Source organism: Oncorhynchus keta, chromosome 4 (assembly GCF_023373465.1).
Source record: "Oncorhynchus keta strain PuntledgeMale-10-30-2019 chromosome 4, Oket_V2, whole genome shotgun sequence".
NCBI lineage: Eukaryota > Metazoa > Chordata > Actinopteri > Salmoniformes > Salmonidae > Oncorhynchus > Oncorhynchus keta.
In genome coordinates, this window is record NC_068424.1 from 72,651,014 (window position 1) to 72,678,902 (window position 27,889).

The window sequence follows — 27,889 nt, forward strand, 5'->3', positions numbered from 1 at the left end:
CAAGACTGTGAGCAGGAAATCACATCCCAGTCCCAGTAACAGGCTAAGTTAATAAAGGAAGGAACAGAACAGAACGGACAAACATCTCATTAACTTAGAGAGTGTGAACATGAACCTGAACAGAGAGAAAGAGAGAGAGAGAGAGAGAGAGAGAGAGAGAGAGAGAGAGAGAGAGAGAGAGAGAGAGAGAGAGAGAGAGAGATTGAATTGAGAAAGGAGGAGAGAGTAGAGAGAGAGAGATTGAATTGAGAGGAGGAAAGAGTAGAGAGAGAGAGAGAGAGAGAGAGAGAGATTGAATTGAGAGGAGGAAAGAGTAGAGAGAGAGAGAGAGAGAGAGAGAGAGAGAGAGAGAGAGAGAGAGATTGAATTGAGAGGAGGAGAGAGTAGAGAGAGAGAGATTGAATTGAGAGGAGAGAGTAGAGAGAGAGAGAGAGACAGAGATTGAATTGAGAGGAGAGAGTAGAGAGAGAGAGAGATTGAATTTAGAGGAGAGAGAGAGAGAGATTGAATTGAGAGAGAGAGAGAGAGAGAGAGAGATTGAATTGAGAGAGGAGGAGAGAGAGAGAGATTGAATTGAGAGAGGAGGAGAGAGTAGAGAGAGAGAGAGAGAGAGAGAGAGAGAGAGAGAGAGAGAGAGAGAGAGAGAGAGAGAGAGAGAGAGATTGAATTGAGAGAGGAGGAGATAGTAGAGAGAGAGAGAGGAGGAGAGAGTAGAGAGAAGGGGTGTTGCGTCTGAAAAGGACTCCATTGTTTCCTGCTGCAGAGGAACAGGTTCACATAGGAGTCAGTGTTCTGTGATTACAGCATTAGACACTGATCTGATAGAGTGGAGTGTTTCCCACGTCAACCGGCTACACTAAGGCCCATACCTGAACTAGCAAACCTGAGCCTCTATCACTGTCAGAAGTATTAGAGAGAAATGGAGGGGGGGTGAAAGAGAGAGAGAGGAAACATGAGGATCTGTGTTGTAAACATTGATACTGATCTGTGTTGACCTTGCTGTACTGGTCTTGTTGTATGAATCACAGAGAGCCCATAGAGAGCCCACAGAGAGCCCACAGAGAGCCCGCAGAGAGCCCACAGAGAGCCCACAGAGAGCAGAGGAAGAGCCCGGTGGGAACAGAATGGTTGCAGACGCCACAGGAGAGAGAACCGCCTTCCAGATGGTAGACAAAGGGCCTGACTTCTAATCTCACTTGTCATCACGCTTCAGTGAATAAATAGGTGAACAATCACTGGGAGAATTCCTAACGTAACACGAGCCTACTGACGTAACCCTATAAAACGCCAATGTAGCCCAAATGAACGGAGGACTATTGGCAGGCAACAGCGAGACTGGTGACAGTGTATAAAATACATTAAGATGCACAGTGGTTATACCAACAGAGGCAACAGGGGTTATACCAACAGAAGCAATAGGGTTTATACCAACAGAGGCAACAGGGTTCATACCAACAGAGGCAACAGGGTTCATACCAACAGAGGCAACAGCAGTTATACCAACAGAGGCAACAGGGTTCATACCAACAGAGGCAACAGCATTTATACCAACAGAAGCAACAGTGGTTATACCAACAGAGGCAACAGTGGTTATACCAACAGAGGCAACAGTGGTTATACCAACAGAGGCAACAGCATTTATACCAACAGAGGCAACAGTGGTTATACCAACAGAGGCAACAGGGTTCATACCAACAGAGGCAACAGCATTTATACCAACAGAAGCAACAGTGGTTATACCAACAGAGGCAACAGTGGTTATACCAACAGAGGCAACAGTGGTTATACCAACAGAGGCAACAGCATTTATACCAACAGAGGCAACAGTGGTTATACCAACAGAGGCAACAGTGGTTATACCAACAGAGGCAACAGCATTTATACCAACAGAAGCAACAGTGGTTATACCAACAGAGGCAACAGTGGTTATACCAACAGAGGCAACAGTGGTTATACCAACAGAGGCAACAGTGGTTTATACCAACAGAGGCAACAGTGGTTATACCAACAGAGGCAACAGTGGTTATACCAACAGAGGCAACAGTGGTTATACCAACAGAGGCAACAGGGTTTATACCAACAGAGGCAACAGTGGTTATACCAACAGAGGCAACAGGGTTTATACCAACAGAGGCAACAGGGTTTATACCAACAGAGGCAACAGGGTTTATACCAACAGAGGCAACAGTGGTTATACCAACAGAGGCAACAGGGTTTATACCAACAGAGGCAACAGTGGTTATACCAACAGAGGCAACAGCATTTATACCAACAGAGGCAACAGTGGTTATACCAACAGAGGCAACAGTGGTTATACCAACAGAGGCAACAGCAGTTATACCAACAGAGGCAACAGGGGTTATACCAACAGAGGCAACAGGGGTTATACCAACAGAGGCAACAGCAGTTATACCAACAGAGGCAACAGCAGTTATACCAACAGAGGCAACAGGGGTTATACCAACAGAGGCAACAGCAGTTATACCAACAGAGGCAACAGCAGTTATACCAACAGAGGCAACAGGGGTTATACCAACAGAGGCAACAGCAGTTATACCAACAGAGGCAACAGCGGTTATACCAACAGAGGCAACAGCAGTTATACCAACAGAGGCAACAGCAGTTATACCAACAGAGGCAACAGTGGTTATACCAACAGAGGCAACAGCAGTTATACCAACAGAGGCAACAGTGGTTATACCAACAGAGGCAACAGTGGTTATACCAACAGAGGCAACAGGGTTTATACCAACAGAGGCAACAGTGGTTATACCAACAGAGGCAACAGGGGTTATACCAACAGAGGCAACAGTGGTTATACCAACAGAGGCAACAGCAGTTATACCAACAGAGGCAACAGCAGTTATACCAACAGAGGCAACAGTGGTTATACCAACAGAGGCAACAGTGGTTATACCAACAGAGGCAACAGGGTTTATACCAACAGAGGCAACGGGGGTTATACCAACAGAGGCAACAGGGTTTATACCAACAGAGGCAACAGGGGTTATACCAACAGAGGCAACAGTGGTTATACCAACAGAGGCAACAGCAGTTATACCAACAGAGGCAACAGGGTTTATACCAACAGAGGCAACAGTGGTTATACCAACAGAGGCAACAGCAGTTATACCAACAGAGGCAACAGGGTTCATACCAACAGAGGCAACAGCATTTATACCAACAGAAGCAACAGTGGTTATACCAACAGAGGCAACAGCAGTTATACCAACAGAGGCAACAGTGGTTATACCAACAGAGGCAACAGCATTTATACCAACAGAAGCAACAGTGGTTATACCAACAGAGGCAACAGTGGTTATACCAACAGAGGCAACAGTGGTTATACCAACAGAGGCAACAGTGGTTTATACCAACAGAGGCAACAGTGGTTATACCAACAGAGGCAACAGTGGTTATACCAACAGAGGCAACAGTGGTTATACCAACAGAGGCAACAGGGTTTATACCAACAGAGGCAACAGTGGTTATACCAACAGAGGCAACAGTGGTTTATACCAACAGAGGCAACAGGGTTTATACCAACAGAGGCAACAGGGTTTATACCAACAGAGGCAACAGTGGTTATACCAACAGAGGCAACAGGGTTTATACCAACAGAGGCAACAGTGGTTATACCAACAGAGGCAACAGTGGTTATACCAACAGAGGCAACAGGGTTTATACCAACAGAGGCAACAGTGGTTATACCAACAGAGGCAACAGCATTTATACCAACAGAAGCAACAGTGGTTATACCAACAGAGGCAACAGTGGTTATACCAACAGAGGCAACAGCATTTATACCAACAGAAGCAACAGTGGTTATACCAACAGAGGCAACAGTGGTTATACCAACAGAGGCAACAGTGGTTATACCAACAGAGGCAACAGTGGTTATACCAACAGAGGCAACAGTGGTTATACCAACAGAGGCAACAGTGGTTATACCAACAGAGGCAACAGCAGTTATACCAACAGAGGCAACAGTGGTTATACCAACAGAGGCAACAGTGGTTATACCAACAGAGGCAACAGTGGTTATACCAACAGAGGCAACAGTGGTTATACCAACAGAGGCAACAGCAGTTATACCAACAGAGGCAACAGTGGTTATACCAACAGAGGCAACAGTGGTTATACCAACAGAGGCAACAGCAGTTATACCAACAGAGGCAACAGTGGTTATACCAACAGAGGCAACAGTGGTTATACCAACAGAGGCAACAGCAGTTATACCAACAGAGGCAACAGTGGTTATACCAACAGAGGCAACAGGGGTTATACCAACAGAGGCAACAGCAGTTATACCAACAGAGGCAACAGTGGTTATACCAACAGAGGCAACAGCAGTTATACCAACAGAGGCAACAGGGGTTATACCAACAGAGGCAACAGTGGTTATACCAACAGAGGCAACAGGGGTTATACCAACAGAGGCAACAGCAGTTATACCAACAGAGGCAACAGTGGTTATACCAACAAGGCAACAGGGGTTATACCAACAGAGGCAACAGCAGTTATACCAACAGAGGCAACAGTGGTTATACCAACAGAGGCAACAGTGGTTATACCAACAGAGGCAACAGTGGTTATACCAACAGAGGCAACAGCAGTTATACCAACAGAGGCAACAGTGGTTATACCAACAGAGGCAACAGCAGTTATACCAACAGAGGCAACAGTGGTTATACCAACAGAGGCAACAGCAGTTATACCAACAGAGGCAACAGTGGTTATACCAACAGAGGCAACAGTGGTTATACCAACAGAGGCAACAGTGGTTATACCAACAGAGGCAACAGTGGTTATACCAACAGAGGCAACAGCAGTTATACCAACAGAGGCAACAGTGGTTATACCAACAGAGGCAACAGTGGTTATACCAACAGAGGCAACAGTGGTTATACCAATAGAGGCAACAGTGGTTATACCAACAGAGGCAACAGTGGTTATACCAACAGAGGCAACAGGGTTTATACCAACAGAGGCAACAGCAGTTATACCAACAGAGGCAACAGCAGTTATACCAACAGAGGCAACAGTGGTTATACCAACAGAGGCAACAGGGGTTATACCAACAGAGGCAACAGCAGTTATACCAACAGAGGCAACAGTGGTTATACCAACAGAGGCAACAGTGGTTATACCAACAGAGGCAACAGCAGTTATACCAACAGAGGCAACAGGGGTTATACCAACAGAGGCAACAGGGGTTATACCAACAGAGGCAACAGCAGTTATACCAACAGAGGCAACAGCAGTTATACCAACATAGGCAACAGGGGTTATACCAACATAGGCAACAGGGGTTATACCAACATAGGCAACAGGGGTTATACCAACAGAGGCAACAGCAGTTATACCAACAGAGGCAACAGCAGTTATACCAACAGAGGCAACAGGGGTTATACCAACAGAGGCAACAGCAGTTATACCAACAGAGGCAACAGTGGTTATACCAACAGAGGCAACAGCAGTTATACCAACAGAGGCAACAGCAGTTATACCAACAGAGGCAACAGTGGTTATACCAACAGAGGCAACAGCAGTTATACCAACAGAGGCAACAGTGGTTATACCAACAGAGGCAACAGTGGTTATACCAACAGAGGCAACAGGGTTTATACCAACAGAGGCAACAGTGGTTATACCAACAGAGGCAACAGGGGTTATACCAACAGAGGCAACAGTGGTTATACCAACAGAGGCAACAGCAGTTATACCAACAGAGGCAACAGCAGTTATACCAACAGAGGCAACAGTGGTTATACCAACAGAGGCAACAGTGGTTATACCAACAGAGGCAACAGGGTTTATACCAACAGAGGCAACGGGGGTTATACCAACAGAGGCAACAGGGTTTATACCAACAGAGGCAACAGGGGTTATACCAACAGAGGCAACAGCGGTTATACCAACAGAGGCAACAGCAGTTATACCAACAGAGGCAACAGGGTTTATACCAACAGAGGCAACAGTGGTTATACCAACAGAGGCAACAGCAGTTATACCAACAGAGGCAACAGGGTTTATACCAAGAGGCAACAGTGGTTATACCAAGAGGCAACAGGGTTTATACCAAGAGGCAACAGTGGTTATACCAAGAGGCAACAGGGTTTATACCAACAGAGGCAACAGCAGTTATACCAACAGAGGCAACAGCAGTTATACCAACAGAGGCAACAGCAGTTATACCAACAGAGGCAATAGGGTTTATAGCAACAGAGGCAACAGGGTTTATACCAACAGAGGCAACAGGGGTTATACCAACAGAGGCAACAGTGGTTATACCAACAGAGGCAACAGCAGTTATACCAACAAAGGCAACAGGGTTTATACCAACAGAGGCTACAGGGTTTATACCAAGAGGCAACAGTGGTTATACCAAGAGGCAACAGGGTTTATACCAACAGAGGCAACAGTGGTTATACCAAGAGGCAACAGGGTTTATACCAACAGAGGCAACAGGGTTTATAACAACAGAGGCAACAGGGTTTATACCAACAGAGGCAACAGCAGTTATACCAACAGAGGCAACAGTGGTTATACCAACAGAGGCAACAGTGGTTATACCAACAGAGGCAACAGTGGTTATACCAACAGAGGCAACAGTGGTTATACCAACAGAGGCAACAGGGTTTATACCAACAGAGGCAACAGCAGTTATACCAACAGAGGCAACAGTGGTTATACAAACTGAGGCAACAGTGGTTATACCAACAGAGGCAACAGTGGTTATACCAACAGAGGCAACAGGGTTTATACCAACAGAGGCAACAGCAGTTATACCAACAGAGGCAACAGTGGTTATACCAACAGAGGCAACAGTGGTTATACCAACAGAGGCAACAGTGGTTATACCAACAGAGGCAACAGTGGTTATACCAACAGAGGCAACAGGGTTTATACCAACAGAGGCAACAGCAGTTATACCAACAGAGGCAACAGTGGTTATACAAACTGAGGCAACAGTGGTTATACCAACAGAGGCAACAGTGGTTATACCAACAGAGGCAACAGTGGTTATACCAACAGAGGCAACAGGGTTTATACCAACAGAGGCAACAGTGGTTATACCAACAGAGGCAACAGTGGTTATACCAACAGAGGCAACAGTGGTTATACCAACAGAGGCAACAGGGTTTATACCAACAGAGGCAACAGGGTTTATACCAACAGAGGCAACAGTGGTTATACCAACAGAGGCAACAGTGGTTATACAAACTGAGGCAACAGTGGTTATACCAACAGAGGCAACAGTGGTTATACCAACAGAGGCAACAGTGGTTATACCAACAGAGGCAACAGGGTTTATACCAACAGAGGCAACAGTGGTTATACCAACAGAGGCAACAGTGGTTTATACCAACAGAGGCAACAGTGGTTATACCAACAGAGGCAACAGGGTTTATACCAACAGAGGCAACAGCAGTTATACCAACAGAGGCAACAGTGGTTATACCAACAGAGGCAACAGTGGTTTATACCAACAGAGGCAACAGTGGTTATACCAACAGAGGCAACAGTGGTTATACCAACAGAGGCAACAGCAGTTATACCAACAGAGGCAACAGTGGTTATACCAACAGAGGCAACAGTGGTTATACCAACAGAGGCAACAGTGGTTATACCAACAGAGGCAACAGCATACCAACAGAGGCAACAGTGGTTATACCAACAGAGGCAACAGTGGTTATACCAACAGAGGCAACAGTGGTTATACCAACAGAGGCAACAGCAGTTATACCAACAGAGGCAACAGTGGTTATACCAACAGAGGCAACAGTGGTTATACCAACAGAGGCAACAGCAGTTATACCAACAGAGGCAACAGCAGTTATACCAACAGAGGCAACAGTGGTTATACCAACAGAGGCAACAGTGGTTTATACATTTAAGTCGTTTAGCAGACACACACACACACAGCCTCCCGTTTATACCAACAGAGGCAACAGGGTTTATACCAACAGAGGCAACAGTGGTTATACCAACAGAGGCAACAGTGGTTATACCAACAGAGGCAACAGTGGTTATACCAACAGAGGCAACAGTGGTTATACCAACAGAGGCAACAGTGGTTATACCAACAGAGGAAATTTGCATATGTTCTTTCCTGCTCGTCAGTGAATGAGGATGTTGTTGTGATAAATACAAACTACTGCCTCAGTAATGGCGTCACCCACTCAGCTCGGGATCAAAGATTAAGTGAAAATTGCCCATTCATTTCATTCACAAATGAGCTTCCTGGACTAAAAGTTATTTCCAATGACTCCCTATTACCCTCACAGCTTTAAAAGTATTGTTTACTAAAGCCACAACATGAAACACAACAACATAAACATGTCTGCAGGATCTTTACTGGTCTCCTCTAAACTCAACTCTGTGATGTGTGCTCTGGATAAGAGCGTCTGCTAAATGACTTAAATGTAAATGTAAATGTACAGATCCATATTTTCATTTCTAACTTGATTTTTTATTCACTGTCAACTGTACAGTGAAGTGTCTTAAAACACATTGAAATAACACACTATGAACTCTATTCTACTACAACTCGTGCCTGCGACACTACAGTACTGCTGCCATAATGATACCTTGTCAATCTGACTTTATATAACTAAATAAAAAAAAGAACATTGTTCACCTGTCAGTGAATTCAGCTGTGACTTCAGTTCTTTCTTCCTGGTCCCACACACAGCCCCCCTCTCTTTTCTCACTGTCTCTCTCCCGTAAACACACACACAGCCTCTCTCTCTCTTCTCACTGTCTCTCTCCCGTAAACACACACACAGCCCCCCTCTCTTTTCTCACTGTCTCTCTCCCGTAAACACACACACACAGCCTCTCTCTCTCTTCTCAGTCTCTCTCTCCCTTAAACACACACACAGCCTCTCTCTCTCTTCTCACTGTCTCTCTCCCGTAAACACACACACACACAGCCTCTCTCTCTCTTCTCATTGTCTCTCTCTCCCGTAAACACACACACAGCCTCTCTCTCTCTGCTCACTGTCTCTCTCTCCCGTAAACACACACACAGCCTCTCTCTCTCTTCTCACTGTCTCTCTCCCGTAAACACACACACACAGCCTCTCTCTCTCTTCTCACTGTCTCTCTCCCGTAAACACACACACACAGCCTCTCTCTCTCTTCTCACTGTCTCTCTCCCGTAAACACACACACACAGCCTCTCTCTCTCTTCTCACTGTCTCTCTCTCCCGTAAACACACACACAGCCTCTCTCTCTCTTCTCACTGTCTCTCTCCCGTAAACACACACACACAGCCTCTCTCTCTCTTCTCACTGTCTCTCTCCCGTAAACACACACACACAGCCTCTCTCTCTTCTCACTGTCTCTCTTTCCCGTAAACACACACACACAGCCTCTCTCTCTCTTCTCACTGTCTCTCTCCTGTAAACACACACACAGCCTCTCTCTCTCTTCTCACTGTCTCTCTCTCCCGTAAACACACACACACAGCCTCTCTCTCTCTTCTCACTGTCTCTCTCTCCCGTAAACACACACACAGCCTCTCTCTCTCTTCTCACTGTCTCTCTCCCGTAAACACACACACACACACAGCCTCTCTCTCTCTTCTCACTGTCTCTCTCCCGTAAACACACACACACACACAGCCTCTCTCTCTCTTCTCACTGTCTCTCTCCCGTAAACACACACACACAGCCTCTCTCTCTTCTCACTGTCTCTCTCCCCGTAAACACACACACACACACACACACACACACACACACACACACACACACACAGCCTCTCTCTCTCTTCTCACTGTCTCTCTCCCGTAAACACACACACACAGCCTCTCTCTCTTCTCACTGTCTCTCTCCCGTAAACACACACACACACACACAGCCTCTCTCTCTCTTCTCACTGTCTCTCTCCCGTAAACACACACACAGCCTCTCTCTCTTCTCACTGTCTCTCTCCCGTAAACACACACACAGCCTCTCTCTCTTCTCACTGCCTCTCTCCCGTAAACACACACACACACACACAGCCTCTCTCTCTCTTCTCACTGTCTCTCTCCCGTAAACACACACACACAGCCTCTCTCTCTTCTCACTGTCTCTCTCCCGTAAACACACACACACACAGCCTCTCTTTCTCTTCTCACTGTCTCTCTCCCGTAAACACACACACACACAGCCTCTCTCTCTCTTCTCACTGTCTCTCTCCCGTAAACACACACACAGCCTCTCTCTCTCCCATAAACACACACACACACAGCCCATCTCTCTCTTCTCACTGTCTCTCTCTCCCGTAAACACACACACAGCCTCTCTCTCTCACGTAAACACACACACACAGCCTCTCTCTCTCTTCTTCTTCTAACTAAATAAACAAAAGAACATTGTTCACCTGTCAGTGAATTCAGCTGTGACTTCAGTTCTTTCCTCCTGGTCCCACACACAGCCCCCCTCTCTCTTCTCACTGTCTCTCTCCCGTAAACACACACACAGCCTCTCTTTCTCTTCTCACTGTCTCTCTCTCCCGTAAACACACACACAGCCTCTCTCTCTCTTCTCACTGTCTCTCTCTCTCCCGTAAACACACACACACAGCCTCTCTCTCTCTCTTTCCCTGTCTCTCTCTCCCATAAACACACACACAACTTTGCTCTCACTCATTCCGGCTCTACCACCTGACTTCCTCTCTCTAGTACTCTGTCATGGGACGGAGGGGCTGACCTACAGGCCAGACACGACTACTAATCCTCTTCTCCTCTTGTCTTCTCCCCTGTCCTCTCGTCTTCTTTAGGGGACAGTAAGGTCAGACCTGTTCTTTGGTACCTTTACATCTCTCTCCTCTTCTCCTCATCTGGGGCGGCAGGGTAGCCTAGTGGTTAGAGCGTTGGACTAGTAACCAGAAGGTTGCAAGTTCAAACACCTGAGCTGACAAGGTACAAATCTGTCGTTCTGCCCCTGAACAGGCAGTTAACCCACTGTTCCTAAGCTGTCATTGAAAATAAGAATTTGTCCTTAAAACCTCTTAAGACTCTAGGGGCAGTATTTCATTTTTGGATAAAAAGACGTGCCCGTTTTAAGCGCAATATTTTGTCACGAAAAGATGCTCGACTATGCATGGAATTGATAGCTTTGGAAAGAAAACACTCTGACGTTTCCAGAACTGCAAAGATTTTCACTGTGAGTGCCCTAGAACAAACGCTTCAGGCAAAACCAAGATGTTTCTGCAACCAGGAAATGAACAGGATTTCTGAAGCTACGTTTTGCATTGTCTCCTTATATGGCTGTGAATGCGCCAGGAATGAGCCTACCCTTTCTATCGTTTCCCCAAGGGGTCTGCAGCATTGTGACGTATTTGCAGGCATATCATTGGAAGATTGACCATAAGAGACTAAATTTGCGAAGTGTCCGGACGGTGTCCTGCGTGGAAATTGGTGCGCAAAACTCAGCTGCTGGTATTTTTCCATGGGATTCTGAGAAAAACCATGCTTCCACGAACGGCATATCAATGAAAAGATATTTGACAAAACACCTTGAGGATTGATTCAAACAACGTTTGCCATGTTTCGGTCGATATTATGGAGTTAATTCGGAAAAAAGTTTGACGTTTAGGTGACTGAATTTTCGGTTCGTTTCGGTAGCCAAATGTGTAGTAACAAAACGGAGCGATTTGTCCTACACAAAGAATCTTTCAGGAAAAACTGGACATCTGCTATGTAACTGAGAGTCTCCTCATTGAAACATCTGAAGTTCTTCAAAGGTAAATTATTTTTATTTGATTGCTTTGCTGGTTTTTGTGAATATGTTGTGTGCTAAATGCTACGCTAAATGCTAAGCTAGCTATCAACACTTACACAAATTATTGATTTTCTATGGTTCAAAAGCATATTTTGAAAATCTGAGATGACAGTGTTGTTAAGAAAAGGCTAAGCTTGAGAACAGGCATATTTATTTCATTTCATTTGCGATTTTCAGAAATCGTTAACGTTGCGTTATGGTAATGAGCTTGAGCAGTAGTCACGATCCCGGATCCGGGATGGGGAGTCATAAGAGGCTGACTTGCCAAGTTAAATAAAGGTAAATGTTTGTCTTCATTTATTTGGTCAGGCCAGGGTGTGACATGGGTTTTTGTGGTGCATTTTTGTCATGGGGTGTTTATGGGGTGTCTAGCATAGTCTATGGCTGCCTGAGGCGGTTCTCAATCAGAGTCAGGTGAATTTCGTTGTCTCTGATTGGGAACCATATTTAGGCAGCCATATTCTTTGAGTGTTTCGTGGGTGATTGTTCCTGTCTCTGTGTTAGTGTTCACCAGATAGGCTGTATAGGTTTTCACGTTCCGTTTGTTGTTTTTGTTTGTTTGTGTTTTCATTATTAAAGATGTATCGAACTAACCACGCTGCATTTTGGTCCGACTCTCCTTCAACGGAAGAAAGCCGTAACAGGTAATAAGTTTTAGGTTGTAGTTATTATAGGAATTATAGGACTATTTCTCGCTGTACCATTTGTATTTCATATAACTTTGACTATTGAATGTTCTTATAGGCACTTCAGTATTGCCAGTGTAACAGTATTACTTCTGTCCCTTTCCACGCCCCTACCTGGGCTTGAACCAGGAACACATTGACAACAGCTACCCTCGAAGCATCGTTACCCATCGCTCCACAAAAGCCGCAGCCCTTGCAGAGCAAGGGGAACAACTACTCCAAATCTCAGAGCGAGTGACGTTTGAAACGCTATTAGCGCGTACCCCGCTAACTAGCTAGCCATTTCACATCGGTTACACCAGCCTAATCTTGGCAGTTGATAGGCTTGAAGTCTTAAAACGGCGCAATGCTTGAAGCATTGCGAAGAGCAGCTGGCAAACACACGAAAGTGCTGTTTGAATGAATGCTTACAAGCCTGCTGCTGCCTACCACCACTCAGTCAGACTGCTCTATCAAATATCAAATCATAGACTTAATTATAACATAATAACACACAGAAATACGAGCCTTAGTTCATTAATATAGTATATATATATATATATTTCGAAAATAAATGTTTATTCTTTCAGTGAACCGTTCCGTATTTTATCTAATGGGTGGCATCCATAAGTCTAAATATTCCTGTTACATTGCACAACCTTCAATGTTATGTCATAATTACGTAAAATTCTGGCAAATTAGTTCGCAACGAGCCAGGCGGCCCAAACTGTTGCATGTACCCTGACTCTGCATGCAATGAATGCAAGAGAAGTGACACAATTTCCCTAGTTAATATTGCCTGCTAACCTGGATTTCTTTTAACTAAAAATGCAGCTTAAAAATATATACTTCTGTGTATTGATTTTAAGAAAGGCATTGATGTTTATGGTTAGGTACATTCGTGCAACGATTATGCTTTTTTCGCTAATGCGCTTTTGCTAAATCATCCCCCGTTTGGCGAAGTTGGCTGTCTTTGTTAGGAAGAAATAGTCTTCATAGTTCGCAACGAGCCAGGCGGCCCAAACTGCTGCATATACCCTGACTCTGTTGCACAGAACGCAAGAGAAGTGACACAATTTTCCTAGTTAAAATAAATTCATGTTAGCAGGCAATATTAACTAAATATGCAGGTACTTGTGTATTGATTTTAAGAAAGGCGTTGATGTTAATGGTTAGGTACACACTGGTGCAACGACAGTGCTTTTTTTTTTCGCGAATGCGCTTGTTAAATCACCCATTTGGCGAAGTAGGCTATGATTCAATGATAAATTAACAGGCATCACATCTATTATATGCAACGCAGGACAAGCTAGATAAACTAGTAATATCATCAACCATGTGTAGTTAACTAGTGATTATGGTAAGATTTATTGTTTTTTATAAGATATGTTTAATGCTAGCTAGCACCTTACCTTGGCTCCTTGCTGCACTCGCATAACAGGTCGTCAGCCTGCCACGTAGTCTACTCGTGAAGTGCAATGTAATCAGCCATGATCGGTGTCCAAAAATGCTGATTACCGATTGTTATGAAAACTTGAAATCGGCCCTAATTAATCGGCCATTCCGATTAATCAGTCGACCTCTACACCAGAGGTCTCTTCGCAACAGTACTACATAGAGCCATGGCTACATGGAACTCTATTCCACACCAGGTGCAGTGTCTTGCAAAAGTATTTGACCCCCTTGGGGTTTTTCCTATTTTGTTGCATTACAACCTGTAATTTAAAATGACTTTTATTTGGATATCATGTAATGGACATACACACAATAGTCCATATTGTTGATGTGAAATTTAAAAAAATAACTTGTTCAAAAAATAAATTAAAAATGAAAACGGAAAAGTGGTGGGTGCACCCCTTTGCTATGAAGCCCCTAAATATAATCTGGTGCAACCAATTACCTTCAGAAGTCACATAATCAGTTAAATAAAGTCCACCTGTGTGCAATCTAAGTGTCAAAAGATCTGTCACATGAAGTTTGAGAGACTAGTCAAGGATCATATCACCTCCACCCTACCTGACACCCTAGACCCCCCATCCACATCGACGGGACAGTAGAGGAGAAGGTGGAAAGTTGTAAGTTCCTCGACGTACACATCACGGACAAACTGAAATGGTCCACCCACACAGACAGCGTTGTGGGACGATTTAAAGTTTTCATAACAATCGAAAATCTGTATTTTTGGACACCGATTTGGCAGATTTTTTTTTTTTACACCTTTATTTAATCTTTATTTAACTAGGCAAGTCAGTTAAGAACACATTCTTATTTTCAATGACGGCCTAGGAACAGTGGGTTAACTGCCTTGTTCAGGGGCCGAACGACCGATTTTCACCTTATCACTTCGGGGGATTCAATCTTGCAACCTTACAATTAACTAGTCCAACGCAATAACAACCTGCTTCTCTCTCGTTGCACTCCACAAGGAGACTGCCTGTTAGGCGAATGCAGTAAGCAAAGGTAAGTTGCTAGCTAGCATTAAAACAATCAATCATAATCACTAGTTAACTAACTACACATGGTTGATGATATTACTAGATATTATCTAGCATGTCCTGCGTCGCATATAATCTGACTGAGCATACAAGCATAAAAGTATCTGACTGAGCGGTGGTAGGCAGAAGCAGGCACGTAAACATTCATTCAAACAGCACTTTTGTGCGTTTTGCCAGCAGCTCTTCGTTGTGCGTCAAGCATTGCGCTGTTTATGACTTCAAGCCTATCAACTCCCGAGATGAGGCTGGTGTAACCGAAGTGAAATGGCTGGCTAGTTAGCGCACGGGACGGAACCTATACTGTTACACTGACAATACTAAAGTGCCTATAAGAACATCCAATAGTCAAAGGTTAATGAAATACAAATGGTATATAATTCCTATAATAACTACAATCTAAAGCGTCTTACCTGGGAATATTGAAGACTCATGTTAAAAGGAACCACCAGCTTTCATATGTTCTCATGTTCTGAGCAAGGAACTGAAATGTTAGCTTTCTTACATAGCACATATTGCACTTTTACTTTCTTCTCCAACCCTTTGTTTTTGCATTATTTAAACCAAATTGAACATGTTTCATTATTTACTTGAGGCTAAATTGATTTGATTGATGTATTATATTAAGTTAAAATAAGTGTATATTCAGTATTGTTGTAATTGTCATTATTACAAAAACAGTTTTTTAAATCGGGCGATTAATCGGTATCGGAATCGGTGTTGAAAAATCATAATCGGTCGACCTCTACAACATACTGACTCAAATCTCTAATCACTTAATAATTAAAAATTGGATGTAATAAATGTATCACTAGTCACTTTAAACAATGCCACTTTATATAATGTTTACATACCCTACATTACTCATCTCATATGTATATATTGTACTCTATACCATCTACTGCATCTTGCCTATGCCGTTCGGCCATCGCGCATCCATATATTTATATGTACATATTCTTATTCTTTATGGAACAAATCAGTCATTTATTGTCGAACTGGGATTCCTGGGAGTGCCTTCTCATGAAGATCCTCAAAGGTAAGTGAATATTTATAGTGTTTTATCTAACTTCTGTTGACTCCAAAATGGCAGATATTTCTTTGGCTGGATTGGGCTCTGAGCGCCGTTCTCAGATTATTAATAATACGTTTTTTTCAAATCTGACACAGCGGTTGCATTAAAGAGAAGTCTTTAATTCTGTGAATAACACTTGTATCTTTTATCAATGTTTATCATGAGTATTTCTGCAAAATCACTGGATGTTTTGGAATCAAAACATTACTGCATGTAACGCGCCAATGTAACCTGAGATTTTTGGATATAAATATGCACATTATAGAACAAAACATACATGTATTGTGTAACATGATGTCCGATGAGTGTCATCTGATGAAGATCATCAAATGTTAGTGATTCATTTGATCTGTATTTCTGCTTTTTGTGACTCCTGTCTTTGGCTGGGAAATGGCTGTGTTTTTCTGACTTAGCTATTACCTAACATAATCATATGTTGTGCTTTCGCTGTAAAGCATTTTTGAAATCGGACACGATGGGTAGATCGTAGATCTTTCATTTGCTGTATTGGACTTGTTAATGTGTGAAAGTTACGTATTTCTGAAAAATATTTTTGAATTTCGCGCGCTGCCTTTTCACCGGAATGTTGTCGAGGGGTTCCGCTAGCGGCCTGCCCTAGAAAGGTTAAAGTCTTCTTCTCCAGAACCGCTGGATCGATTGGCACCATATTTTCCAGGACTCCAGCTCAAACAATATGGCCGCTATGAGCCATTGAGATTGAATTAACGTTTTTCCTGTTCAACAGCGCCACCATGCGGCCAAACTGAACCATACTTTACAGGTTAGTTAGTATATCTCTGAGCATGTGTGCCAAATGGCATCACTCTGAGTCAAACAGATCAAGCGATATAAACATGTGTCCGTTATAGCGCCACAGTGTGGTCGATATGAATGTCCTTGCATATGTTGAGTCTTGACAGTGTTTGGAGCATGTGTACCAAGTTTTGTTACAATACCAATATCTGTGTCTGATTTATATGCCTTTATGAGCCTGACCACACCCATGTGAATGTTTATTGGTCAGTAGTGGCCATGTTGTTTGACATACTATTCTGGAAAATATTGCGTTGTGAAACCTTGGCCCATAGATGTGATATATTAAGTTTTGTGCAGACTGGTCATTCAGTGCCAGAGGATTAGCGATTTAAGTACGGAATTTACAGGTCCTTAAGCAAATGTATTCCTTGTGAGGAGAGGGACCTAAGTACTGAATTTCATGACTCTATGCTACACGGGGTGAGGGGCCTGAGTTGTTAAAGTTTGTATTTTCAATCGCTTGTGATAGCGTCACAATGTGGCCAGTTGGCATGGCATTTCATGACAAGCTGTGGCCCTTGGCCCTTCACCATCATGCCAGGTTGCATGATGGTAAAGGATTTACCTAGGCCTTACCATGTCATGAGAATGTTCATCTTTTCACCAATATTTGGTGGAACCAGAATAATAATACTAATAATATACGCCAACAAATACAATAGGGTTTCACCCAGCCTTGCTGCTTGAACCCCTAATTACAACGACCAAATATTAGAAACCTCATGAAGCAGTTTTTAAGTAGGGGTGTAATGGGCATTCAAACAACAACAGGTGCCTTGTGCAGCTGCAACTGAGCAGCACCGCAATGATTAACCTGGGTGTGTCTGTGCCCTGTATCAGAAAGTCAAACGAGAGAGAGAAAACAGCTCAACTCAAGCTTGTTTTCCAAGTCACTTCCAAGAAGTGGTACATTCAGTATTAACACCAGTAGGCAGGTCTTTAATCACAGCGACAGACGGGTTTCTCAGCGGGATAAAGGCAGGGCGTCAGAGGAGCACAGCAGTAGAGGATGGCACTCTAGTGAAAGCAGTTTAATCTCCTCACAGTCACCAAGCAGTACAATACTTTCCCTGGGACTAACACACACACACACACACACACACACACACACACACACACACACACACACACACACACACGCACACGCACACGCACACGCAAACAAGAACACTATTTAGCCCTAAACAGAGAGTACACAGTGGCAGAATACCTGACCACTGTGACTGACCAAAAATTAAGGAAATCTTTGACTATGTACAAACTTAGTGAGCATAGCCTTGCTATTGAGAAAGGTCGCCATAGGCAGACCTGGCTCTCAAGAAAAGACAGGCTATGTGCACACTGCCCACAAAATGAGATGGAAACTGTTTATTCCAACAGGTCCCAGACGTGCTCAATGGAATTGAGATCCGGGCTCTTCACTGACCACGGCAATCTGTTTATTTGGTTAATTATTTCACTTGCTTTGGCAATGTTAACATAAGTTTCTCATACCAATAAAGCCCTTTGAATTTAATTGAAATTGAGAGAGAGACAAAGACAGAGAGAGAGAGAGAGAGAGAGAGACAGAGAGAGAGGTTCTCCAATTACATTGAATGAACTACGGGACAAAAAACAAACCCTCAAACCCAAAAAGGCCTGTGGTGTTGATGATATCATCAATGAAATTATAAAGCATACAGACCACGAATTCCAATTGGCTATACTTAAACACTTTAACCTTTTATGGCTGCAGGGGCAGTATTGAGTAGCTTGGATGAAAAGGTGCCCATTGTAAACGGCCAGCTCCTCAGTCTCAGTTGCTAATATATGCATATTATTATTAGTATTGGATAGAAAACACTCTAAAGTTTCCAAAACTGTCAAAATATTGTCTGTGAGTATAACAGAACTGATATTGCAGGCGAAACCCTGAGGAAAATCAAAGCAGGAAGTGGCTTCTATTTTGAAAACTCCATGTTCCATAGCCTCCCTTTGCTCTATTTAAAGGGATATGAACCAGATTAATTTTCCTATCGCTTCCTCAAGGTGTCCACAGTCTTCAGACATAGTTTCAGGCTTTTATTTTGAAAAAATGAGCCAGAACGATAACATCGCGTCAAGTGGTCACATGAGTTTTGCTCGCGCAACAGAGTTTGGATAGGGATTGCTTTTCCCTCTCCTACTGTGAAAGACATTTGCTGTTGCTATATTATCGATTATATATTTTAAAAACATCCTGAGGATTGACTATAAAAAACGTTTGACATGTTTCTGTGGACATTATGGAAACTATTTGGAATTTGTCTGCGTTGTCGTGACCACTCTTTCCTGTGAATTTCTGAACATAACGCGACAAACAAACAGAGGTATTTTGGATCTAAAAATAATCTTCATGGAACAAAAGGAACATTTGTTGTGTAACTGGGAGTCTCAAGAGTGAAAACATCCAAAGATCATCAAAGGTAAACAATTAATTTGATTGATTTTCTGATTTTCGTGGCCGAGCTACCTGATGCTAAGTGTACTTAATGTTTTATCGTGCGATCGATAAAATTACACAAATGCTTGGATTGCTTTCGCTGTAAAGCATAAATACAAAATCTGACACGACAGGTGGATTAACAAAAGGCTAAACTGTGTTTTCCTATATTGCACTTGTGATTTCATGAATATAAATATTTATAGTAATATTTATTGTATGTAGCGCTATACTATTCAGTGGTTTTTGATGACACTTATCTCGATATCGGCATTGCAGCCATAACAAGTTAACATAATCTTTAGCTCTGGCATCTTCCCCAATATTTGGAACCAAGGACTGATCACCCCAATCCACAAAAGTGGAGACTAATTTGACCCAATAACTATTGTGGGATATGCGTCAACAGCAACCTTGGGAAAATCCTCTGCATTATCATTAACAGTGAAAACAATCTACTGAGCAGATGTCAAATTGGCTTTTTACCAAATTACCACGTATTCACCCTGCACACCCTAATTGACAACCAAACAAAACAAAACAAAAGCAAAGTCTTCTCATGCTTTGTTGATTTAAAAATGACTTTGACTGAATATGGGATGAGGGTCTGCTATACAAAGTGATGAAAAGTGGTGTTGGGGGGTAAACATATGACATTATAAAATCCATGTAAACAAACAACAAGTGTGCGGTAAACTTGGCAAAAAAAACACATTTCTTTCCACATGGATGTGGGGTGAGACAGGGATGCAGCTTAAAGCCCCACCCTCTTCAACATATATATCAACGAATTGGTGAGGGCACTAGAACAGCAGCACGGCCTCACCATACTAGAATCTGAAGTCAGATGTCTACTGTTTGCTGATGATCTGGCACTACTGTCACCAACCAAGGAGGAGGGCCTACAGTAGCACCTAGACCTGGGCCCTGACAGTAAATCTCAGTAAGACCAAAACAATGGTGTTCCAAAAAGGCGCAGTTGCTAGGATCACAAATACAAATTCCATCTAGACACCGCTACTCTAAAGCCCACAAAAACTATGCATACCTCGGCCTAAACATCAGCGACACAGGTAACTTCCACAAAGCTATGAACGATCTGAGAGACAAGGCATCATCAAAACAAACATAAAAAATCGACATACAAATTAGGATCTGGCTAATAATACTTTAATATGTTATAGAACCCAATGCCATTTATGATTGTGAGGTCTGGGGTCCACTCACCAACCAAGAAATCACAAAATGGAACAAACACCAAATTGAGACTATGCATGCAGAATTATGTACAATTATCCTCTGGCTACAACGTAAAACACCAAACAATGCATGCAGAGCAGAATTACGCCAATATACTGTCATGACAGGGCCCTCTTTGGATATAGCAAGCACCAACTATCTCTCTCTCACCACCTCTCTCTTCCCCCTACACCCAGGCTTTGTTATCTCAGGTCGTAAATTCCTGGAGGAGACTCTCTCCGTCATGCAGTATAGAGAGAGTTAGTTCAGTTCACAGTAGAACAAAGGAACTTCTACTACCTCACAAAACTTGAGAACTGAACAATGTCCATGTTTTGGAGAAGTCGTAAACGGTCGGTGGAGAATCTGACGCTTGTATCTAATTATTGTATAAAATGAACGAGTAAAGATGAAACTATTTGTGAAATTGTGTAATGTGATTTTTAAACCGTTAATGTGAGAAAATTGTATTTCTGTTTAAAGTTTCACTAACTCATTGTGCCGCCCCCATGAGCACAGACATCGATCTGGCATCATGGGACAGCCGCCCCATGAGCACAGACATCGATCTGGCATCATGGGACAGCCGCCCCATGAGCACAGACATCGATTTGGCATCATGGGACAGCCGCCCCATGAGCACAGACATCGATCTGGCATCATGGGACAGCCGCCCCCATGAGCACAGACATCAATCTTGCATCATGGGACAGCCGCCCCCATGAGCACAGACATCGATCTGGCATCATGGGACAGCCGCCCCCATGAGCACAGACATCGATTTGGCATCATGGGACAGCCGCCCCCATGAGCACAGACATCGATCTGGCATCAAGGGACAGCCCTTTTCTGCTGTTCCGAATAAAAAAGCCAACTAGAGAAGCCCACTTCAGACCATGCATACCTTGATTACCGAGAGGGCTAAGGTTTGAGTATAGACCATGCATACCTTGATTACCGAGAGGGCTAAGGTTTGAGTATAGACCATGCATACCTTGATTACCGAGAGGGCTAAGGTTTGAGTATAGACCATGCATACCTTGATTACCGAGAGGGCTAAGGTTTGAGTATAGACCATGCATACCTTGATTACCGAGAGGGCTAAGGTTTGAGTATAGACCATGCATACCTTGATTACCGAGAGGGCTAAGGTTTGAGTATAGACCATGCGTACCTTCAGTATAAGCTGTTGTAATGGTTGCTAAACTCTGAGACTATCGATACTGACAGAATAAGAGCAAATCTTTGATAAGTACTAGTCTGCAGCTAGAATTTATGTCGACTGAATGCGAAGACCGACAACCGCCGAAACATCGATTCTATAAGAACAGAAAACTTTCCAACAGAAAAGGACGATTCCAACAGAGATCACGATGACACACTGAGCGTAAATATATATATTGATTACAATTATTCCCGAATGAGTGAGCATTCATGTGCAAAGGATTAGTATTTCAATTATTATAATTATCAACTGTGTAGTGACTTTTGTCATTCGTACCCTTCTCAGTCCTGTTGTCTACCAAGTCGCCATACCAGTTTGGCCCACTAGGGCATATCACCTATCATTTCTTTATAACCATACCTACTATTAGTTTGTTACGCATTTCTGTGATTATTTAGTTAGTTAGTAAATAAATGATTAAGATTGATGTATGGATGATTCATAGCAAAGACTGGGTTCGTGCAGATAACCAACAATTTACGACATTTGGAATGAGACTAACGTGAGGTAAATAATCATTAATTAATCAGAAGACTAATTGATCAGATATTAAAATATCTGAAAAGTTATATTAGGAAAATTATAACTTTGTAATCTGAAGATTTTACAGGGTCCTGAAAAAGGGAAGTTTATTTTTTTTCTGAGTTTATATTTTAAAATCATTTCCAGACTGCCCACAAAGTGAAGTGGAAACTGAGCCGCACTTCCTACCCTCCTTCCAAATGTATGGCCATATTAGAGACACATATTTCGCTCAGATTACACAGACTAACAAAGAACTTGAAAATAAATTCAATTTTGATTAACTACCATATCTATTGGGTGAAATACCACAAGAAAAAGGAAACCAGTGAGGAACAAACACCATTCTAAATACAACTAATCTAGTATCTATTTTATTGCTTTGGAAATGAAAACATACGTTTCTCATGCCAATAAAGTCCATGGAATTGAATTGAGAGCAGCAGTGTTCTGACAGGGTGGTTAGTGTGTTGATTAGCAGGATGTGTGTACAGACATACACTGTGTACACACACACACAGGCTACACACACACACACGCTACACAGACACACAGTAATACAACAGTCAGCTAGTGGTACTGCTGCTGTGCTGAGAGGAGAGGGACAGCTAGTGGTACTGCTGCTGTGCTGAGAGGAGAGGGACAGCTAGTGGTACTGCTGCTATGCTGAGAGGAGAGGGACCGCTAGTGGTACTGCTGCTGTGCTGAGAGGAGAGGAGAGGGACAGCTAGTGGTACTGATGCTGTGCTGAGAGGAGAGGGACAGCTAGTGGTACTGCTGCTGTGCTGAGAGGAGAGGGACAGCTAGTGGTACTGCTGCTGTGCTGAGAGGAGAGGGACAGCTAGTGGTACTGCTGCTGTGCTGAGAGGAGAGGAGAGGAGAGGGACAGCTAGTGGTACTGCTGCTGTGCTGAGAGGAGAGGGATAGCTAGTGGTACTGCTGCTGTGCTGAGAGGAGAGGGACAGCTAATGGTACTGCTCTTGTGCTGAGAGGAGAGGAGAGGGACAGCTCGTGGTACTGCTGCTGTGCTGAGAGGAGAGGAGAGGGACAGCTAGTGGTACTGCTGCTGTGCTGAGAGGAGAGGACAGGCAGTTAACCCACTGTTCCTAAGCCGTCATTGAAAATAAGAATTTGTCCTTAAAACCTCTTAAGACTCTAGGGGCAGTATTTCATTTTTGGATAAAAAGATGTGCCCGTTTTAAAAGATGCTCGACTATGCATGGAATATTTTGTCACGAAAAGATGCTCGACTATGCATGGAATTGATAGGCTTTGGAAAGAAAACACTCTGACGTTTCCAGAACTGCAAAGATTTTCACTGTGAGTGCCCTAGAACAAACGCTTCTTCAAAACACCTTGGTAAATTATTTTTATTTGATTGCTTTGCTGGTTTTTGTGAATATGTTGCGTGCTAAATGCTACGCTAAATGCTAAGCTAGCTATCAACACTTACACAAATTATTGATTTTCTATGGTTCAAAAGCATATTTTGAAAATCTGAGATGACAGTGTTGTTAAGAAAAGGCTAAGCTTGAGAACAGGCATATTTATTTCATTTCATTTGCGATTTTCAGAAATCGTTAACGTTGCGTTATGGTAATGAGCTTGAGCAGTAGTCACGATCCCGGATCCGGGATGGGGAGTCATAAGAGGCTGACTTGCCAAGTTAAATAAAGGTAAATGTTTGTCTTCATTTATTTGGTCAGGCCAGGGTGTGACATGGGTTTTTGTGGTGCATTTTTGTCATGGGGTGTTTATGGGGTGTCTAGCATAGTCTATGGCTGCCTGAGGCGGTTCTCAATCAGAGTCAGGTGAATTTCGTTGTCTCTGATTGGGAACCATATTTAGGCAGCCATATTCTTTGAGTATGTCGTGGGTGATTGTTCCTGTCTCTGTGTTAGTGTTCACCAGACAGGCTGTATAGGTTTTCACGTTCCGTTTGTTGTTTTTGTTTGTTTGTGTTTTCATTATTAAAGATGTATCGAACTAACCACGCTGCATTTTGTCCGACTCTCCTTCAACGGAAGAAAGCCGTAACAGGTAATAAGTTTTAGGTTGTAGTTATTATAGGAATTATAGGACTATTTCTCGCTGTACCATTTGTATTTCATATAACTTTGACTATTGAATGTTCTTATAGGCACTTCAGTATTGCCAGTGTAACAGTATTACTTCTGTCCCTTTCCACGCCCCTACCTGGGCTTGAACCAGGAACACATTGACAACAGCTACCCTCGAAGCATCGTTACCCATCGCTCCACAAAAGCCGCAGCCCTTGCAGAGCAAGGGGAACAACTACTCCAAATCTCAGAGCGAGTGACGTTTGAAACGCTATTAGCGCGTACCCCGCTAACTAGCTAGCCATTTCACATCGGTTACACCAGCCTAATCTTGGCGGTTGATAGGCTTGAAGTCTTAAAACGGCGCAATGCTTGAAGCATTGCGAAGAGCAGCTGGCAAACACACGAAAGTGCTGTTTGAATGAATGCTTACAAGCCTGCTGCTGCCTACCACCACTCAGTCAGACTGCTCTATCAAATATCAAATCATAGACTTAATTATAACATAATAACACACAGAAATACGACCCTTAGTTCATTAATATAGTCAAATCCGGAAACTATCATTTCGAAAATAAATGTTTATTCTTTCAGTGAACCGTTCCGTATTTTATCTAATGGGTGGCATCCATAAGTCTAAATATTCCTGTTACATTGCACAACCTTCAATGTTATGTCATAATTACGTAAAATTCTGGCAAATTAGGAATTCCAATTAGGAATCCATGACAGTGGCTAACTGAAAGCATTGCAGCAAGGCCTTTGTTAGCTAGTGGTACTGCTGTTGTGATGAGAGGGAAAGCTAGTGGTACTGCTGCTGTGCTGAGAGGGACAGCTAGTGGTACTGCTGCTGTGCTGAGAGGGACAGCTAGTGGTACTGCTGTTGTGCTGAGAGGGACAGCTAGTGGTACTGCTGCTGTGCTGAGAGGGACAGCTAGTGGTACTGCTGATGTGCTGAGAGGGACAGCTAGTGGTACTGCTGTTGTGATGAGAGGGACAGCTAGTGGTACTGCTGTTGTGCTGAGAGGGACAGCTAGTGGTACTGCTGCTGTGCTGAGAGGGACAGCTAGTGGTACTGCTGTTGTGCTGAGAGGGACAGCTAGTGGTACTGCTGTTGTGCTGAGAGGGACAGCTAGTGGTACTGCTGTTGTGCTGAGAGGGACAGCTAGTGGTACTGCTGTTGTGCTGAGAGGGACAGCTAGTGGTACTGCTGTTGTGCTGAGAGGGACAGCTAGTGGTACTGCTGCTGTGCTGAGAGGGACAGCTAGTGGTACTGCTGTTGTGCTGAGATCTTGTAGCGTCATACCCAAGAAGAATCAAGGCTGTAATCGCTGCCAAAGGTGCTTCAACAAAGCACTGAGTCTAGGGTATTGTGTGTAAATTGATGAGGGGGTAAAACTAATACTAAATAATAAAACTAAAGCCTAAATATTAATACTAAAGCCCCTTCCCTTAGCTGTTTATCAAAACAAGTGGAGGGTGGCTGTTCTTTTCTACCCCGAATCCCGGATTGTCCCTTTAATTTCAAGACTAAAGTAACATTGTATTGAAATTACAAGCTGTGCCTTTAATAAGCTACCTTGCTGGTGAACTTTCTTCCTTCTCATCAAAAGATTTGCAAGTGGGAATAGCTGTCTGAGGGACAGGGAGATATCAACCATGGTCTCTCCTAGCTGTCTCTCCTTAAATCTTCAGGGGAGGCATTTCTGGAGTGAGTGAGGAGTCCAACCAGAGACAGCACGTAGTTCATCACTTCTCACCTGACAGTGTGTGTGTGTGTGTGTGTGTGTGTGTGTTTCATCAATCAGCAGTACTCTCTCAGCCCTCTACTCCCAAACCTCATTACCTCACCATGACCAGGCTTGTTGTCAGTGAGAACCCCGTCAGCTAGCTATCTATCCAGCCGAGCTACAGGTCAATATATTCTGTCAATCAATAGAAAACATAGCTGTTGTGTACCTTTTGAGATAGAGAGCGTGTGTGTGTGCGCGAGAGAGAGAGTGCGAAAGAGAGATACAGAGAGCGAGAGAGAATATTCTGTGAGTGCAGTGTACATTGTACCCAAACATTAACAGCAGACCACATCACAGTCTGACTCTGAACACTGCAGGGGCACAACAGACCACCTACCACTAGGAGATGGATGGAGCCAAAAACACTAAGGCTGACACACACACACAGATACACACACTTCACCAGAGAGGAGTTGTGTTGTTGTAGAGGTCAGGCTCAAATAAACTGCTTTTTTGGACCATCAAAAATACATTAAATGGAACCTATCTGGCAGAAATGCAACGTGTCTACTTTTCTAGCAGGATACGCGGACCATTAATATTCGAATGTATAAATTGCCATTTTCCAAGTGCCAATAATGTCAACAAGGCTTCAGGTGATTCGAGTCCACAAAGCTGGAGGGACGTGGGCTGCACTTCGCTTCCTTCATCTATTTGCTCAATAAAACCGGTCGGGAATGCTGTAAAATTGCAGGTTGACTGAGTACGCCACAAATGAAGTAGGGGATCAGACACATTCCAGGTCCCGGCAGTGAGTTGTGAATATGAGTTAAACAAAGAGAACGGAGTAATCATGTAACTAACTGGTTATAAATTGCAGCTTTCATTTGGCGATATTTTCTGTACACTGGTGATTAGCCTCTGTTGCGGTGTATTTCACATTTTATTAACTAGGCTAGATTAATCGGCCCCGTGCATGTTCGACAGGGACGTTGGTATGCGGGTAAAGTTAACTGCAAAAACTTCTGAATAGTATGTCAATTAGCCAGTAATCTAACCGGTGTAAAACGTCAGTTTTAAGAAGAACGTAGGTCAACCCTTACGGAAAAAAAAGATTGCAATCCGAATGCTGCAAATACAGCGTCCAAAAGAACAGTTGTGTTTACTTCAGTCATTTTGCAGTGTAACTGCAGTGACAGTGCTGTATAACTGCACTTAAACAATCGAATTCTGCAATTACTGCGTCCAAAATACCACAGTCGACTGCAGTTACTGCACTTTTACTTCAGTTTCAAAACGGAAATCGTTTTTTTTGTTAGGGAAAACTAGTAAACATTTGTGGTTGTGGGAGCAGCGTGTATTCTAGCTGCTGCAAGTGCAAGACAAGAAAATACAAATCGGCGCTTACCATATTTTGCATGCAGATTCTTTCTCAGGCAATAGATGTTTCGTGTGGTAGCCAATCAACTGAATAGCTATCAAGTCTGTTGTTTCAAGTTGGCATCTCTCGGGACTTTGCAGAGAAGGCAGATTTTCGCTATGGCCACTGCAGAATGAACCACTGCCGCCTGCTCGTTGTCTCTTTCCCTCTCTGTGATTTGAACTGACTGCGCAGAGGTTAGCGAAGGGGGAGGCATTCGGGAGAGAATCGAACCCGGCCTGTCCTGTGCTGGTGCTACGAGTATAAACTGGGACACTGGCGCCACTTAGTGGCAGAATCAATTCAATTCAAGGGGCTTTATTGGCATGTGAAGCGTGTTAACATTGCCAAAGCAAGTGAGGTAGATAATATACAAAAGTGAAATTAACAATACAAATGAACA

At 43.3% G+C, this 27,889-nt stretch overlaps 1 protein-coding gene across 1 annotated transcript in view; it reads right to left on the reverse strand.

Moving 5' to 3' along the window:
• LOC118383892 (NEDD4-binding protein 3-A-like) overlaps nt 1-27,712 on the reverse strand; it is a 92,451-nt gene extending 64,739 nt beyond the window's left edge. Inside the window, exon 1 of the mRNA XM_052518264.1 lies at nt 27,475-27,712. The gene's annotated coding sequence lies outside the window, so the exon portion shown is untranslated. The remainder of the gene's footprint in view (nt 1-27,474) is intronic.
• Between the last annotated feature and the right edge of the window lie 177 nt (nt 27,713-27,889).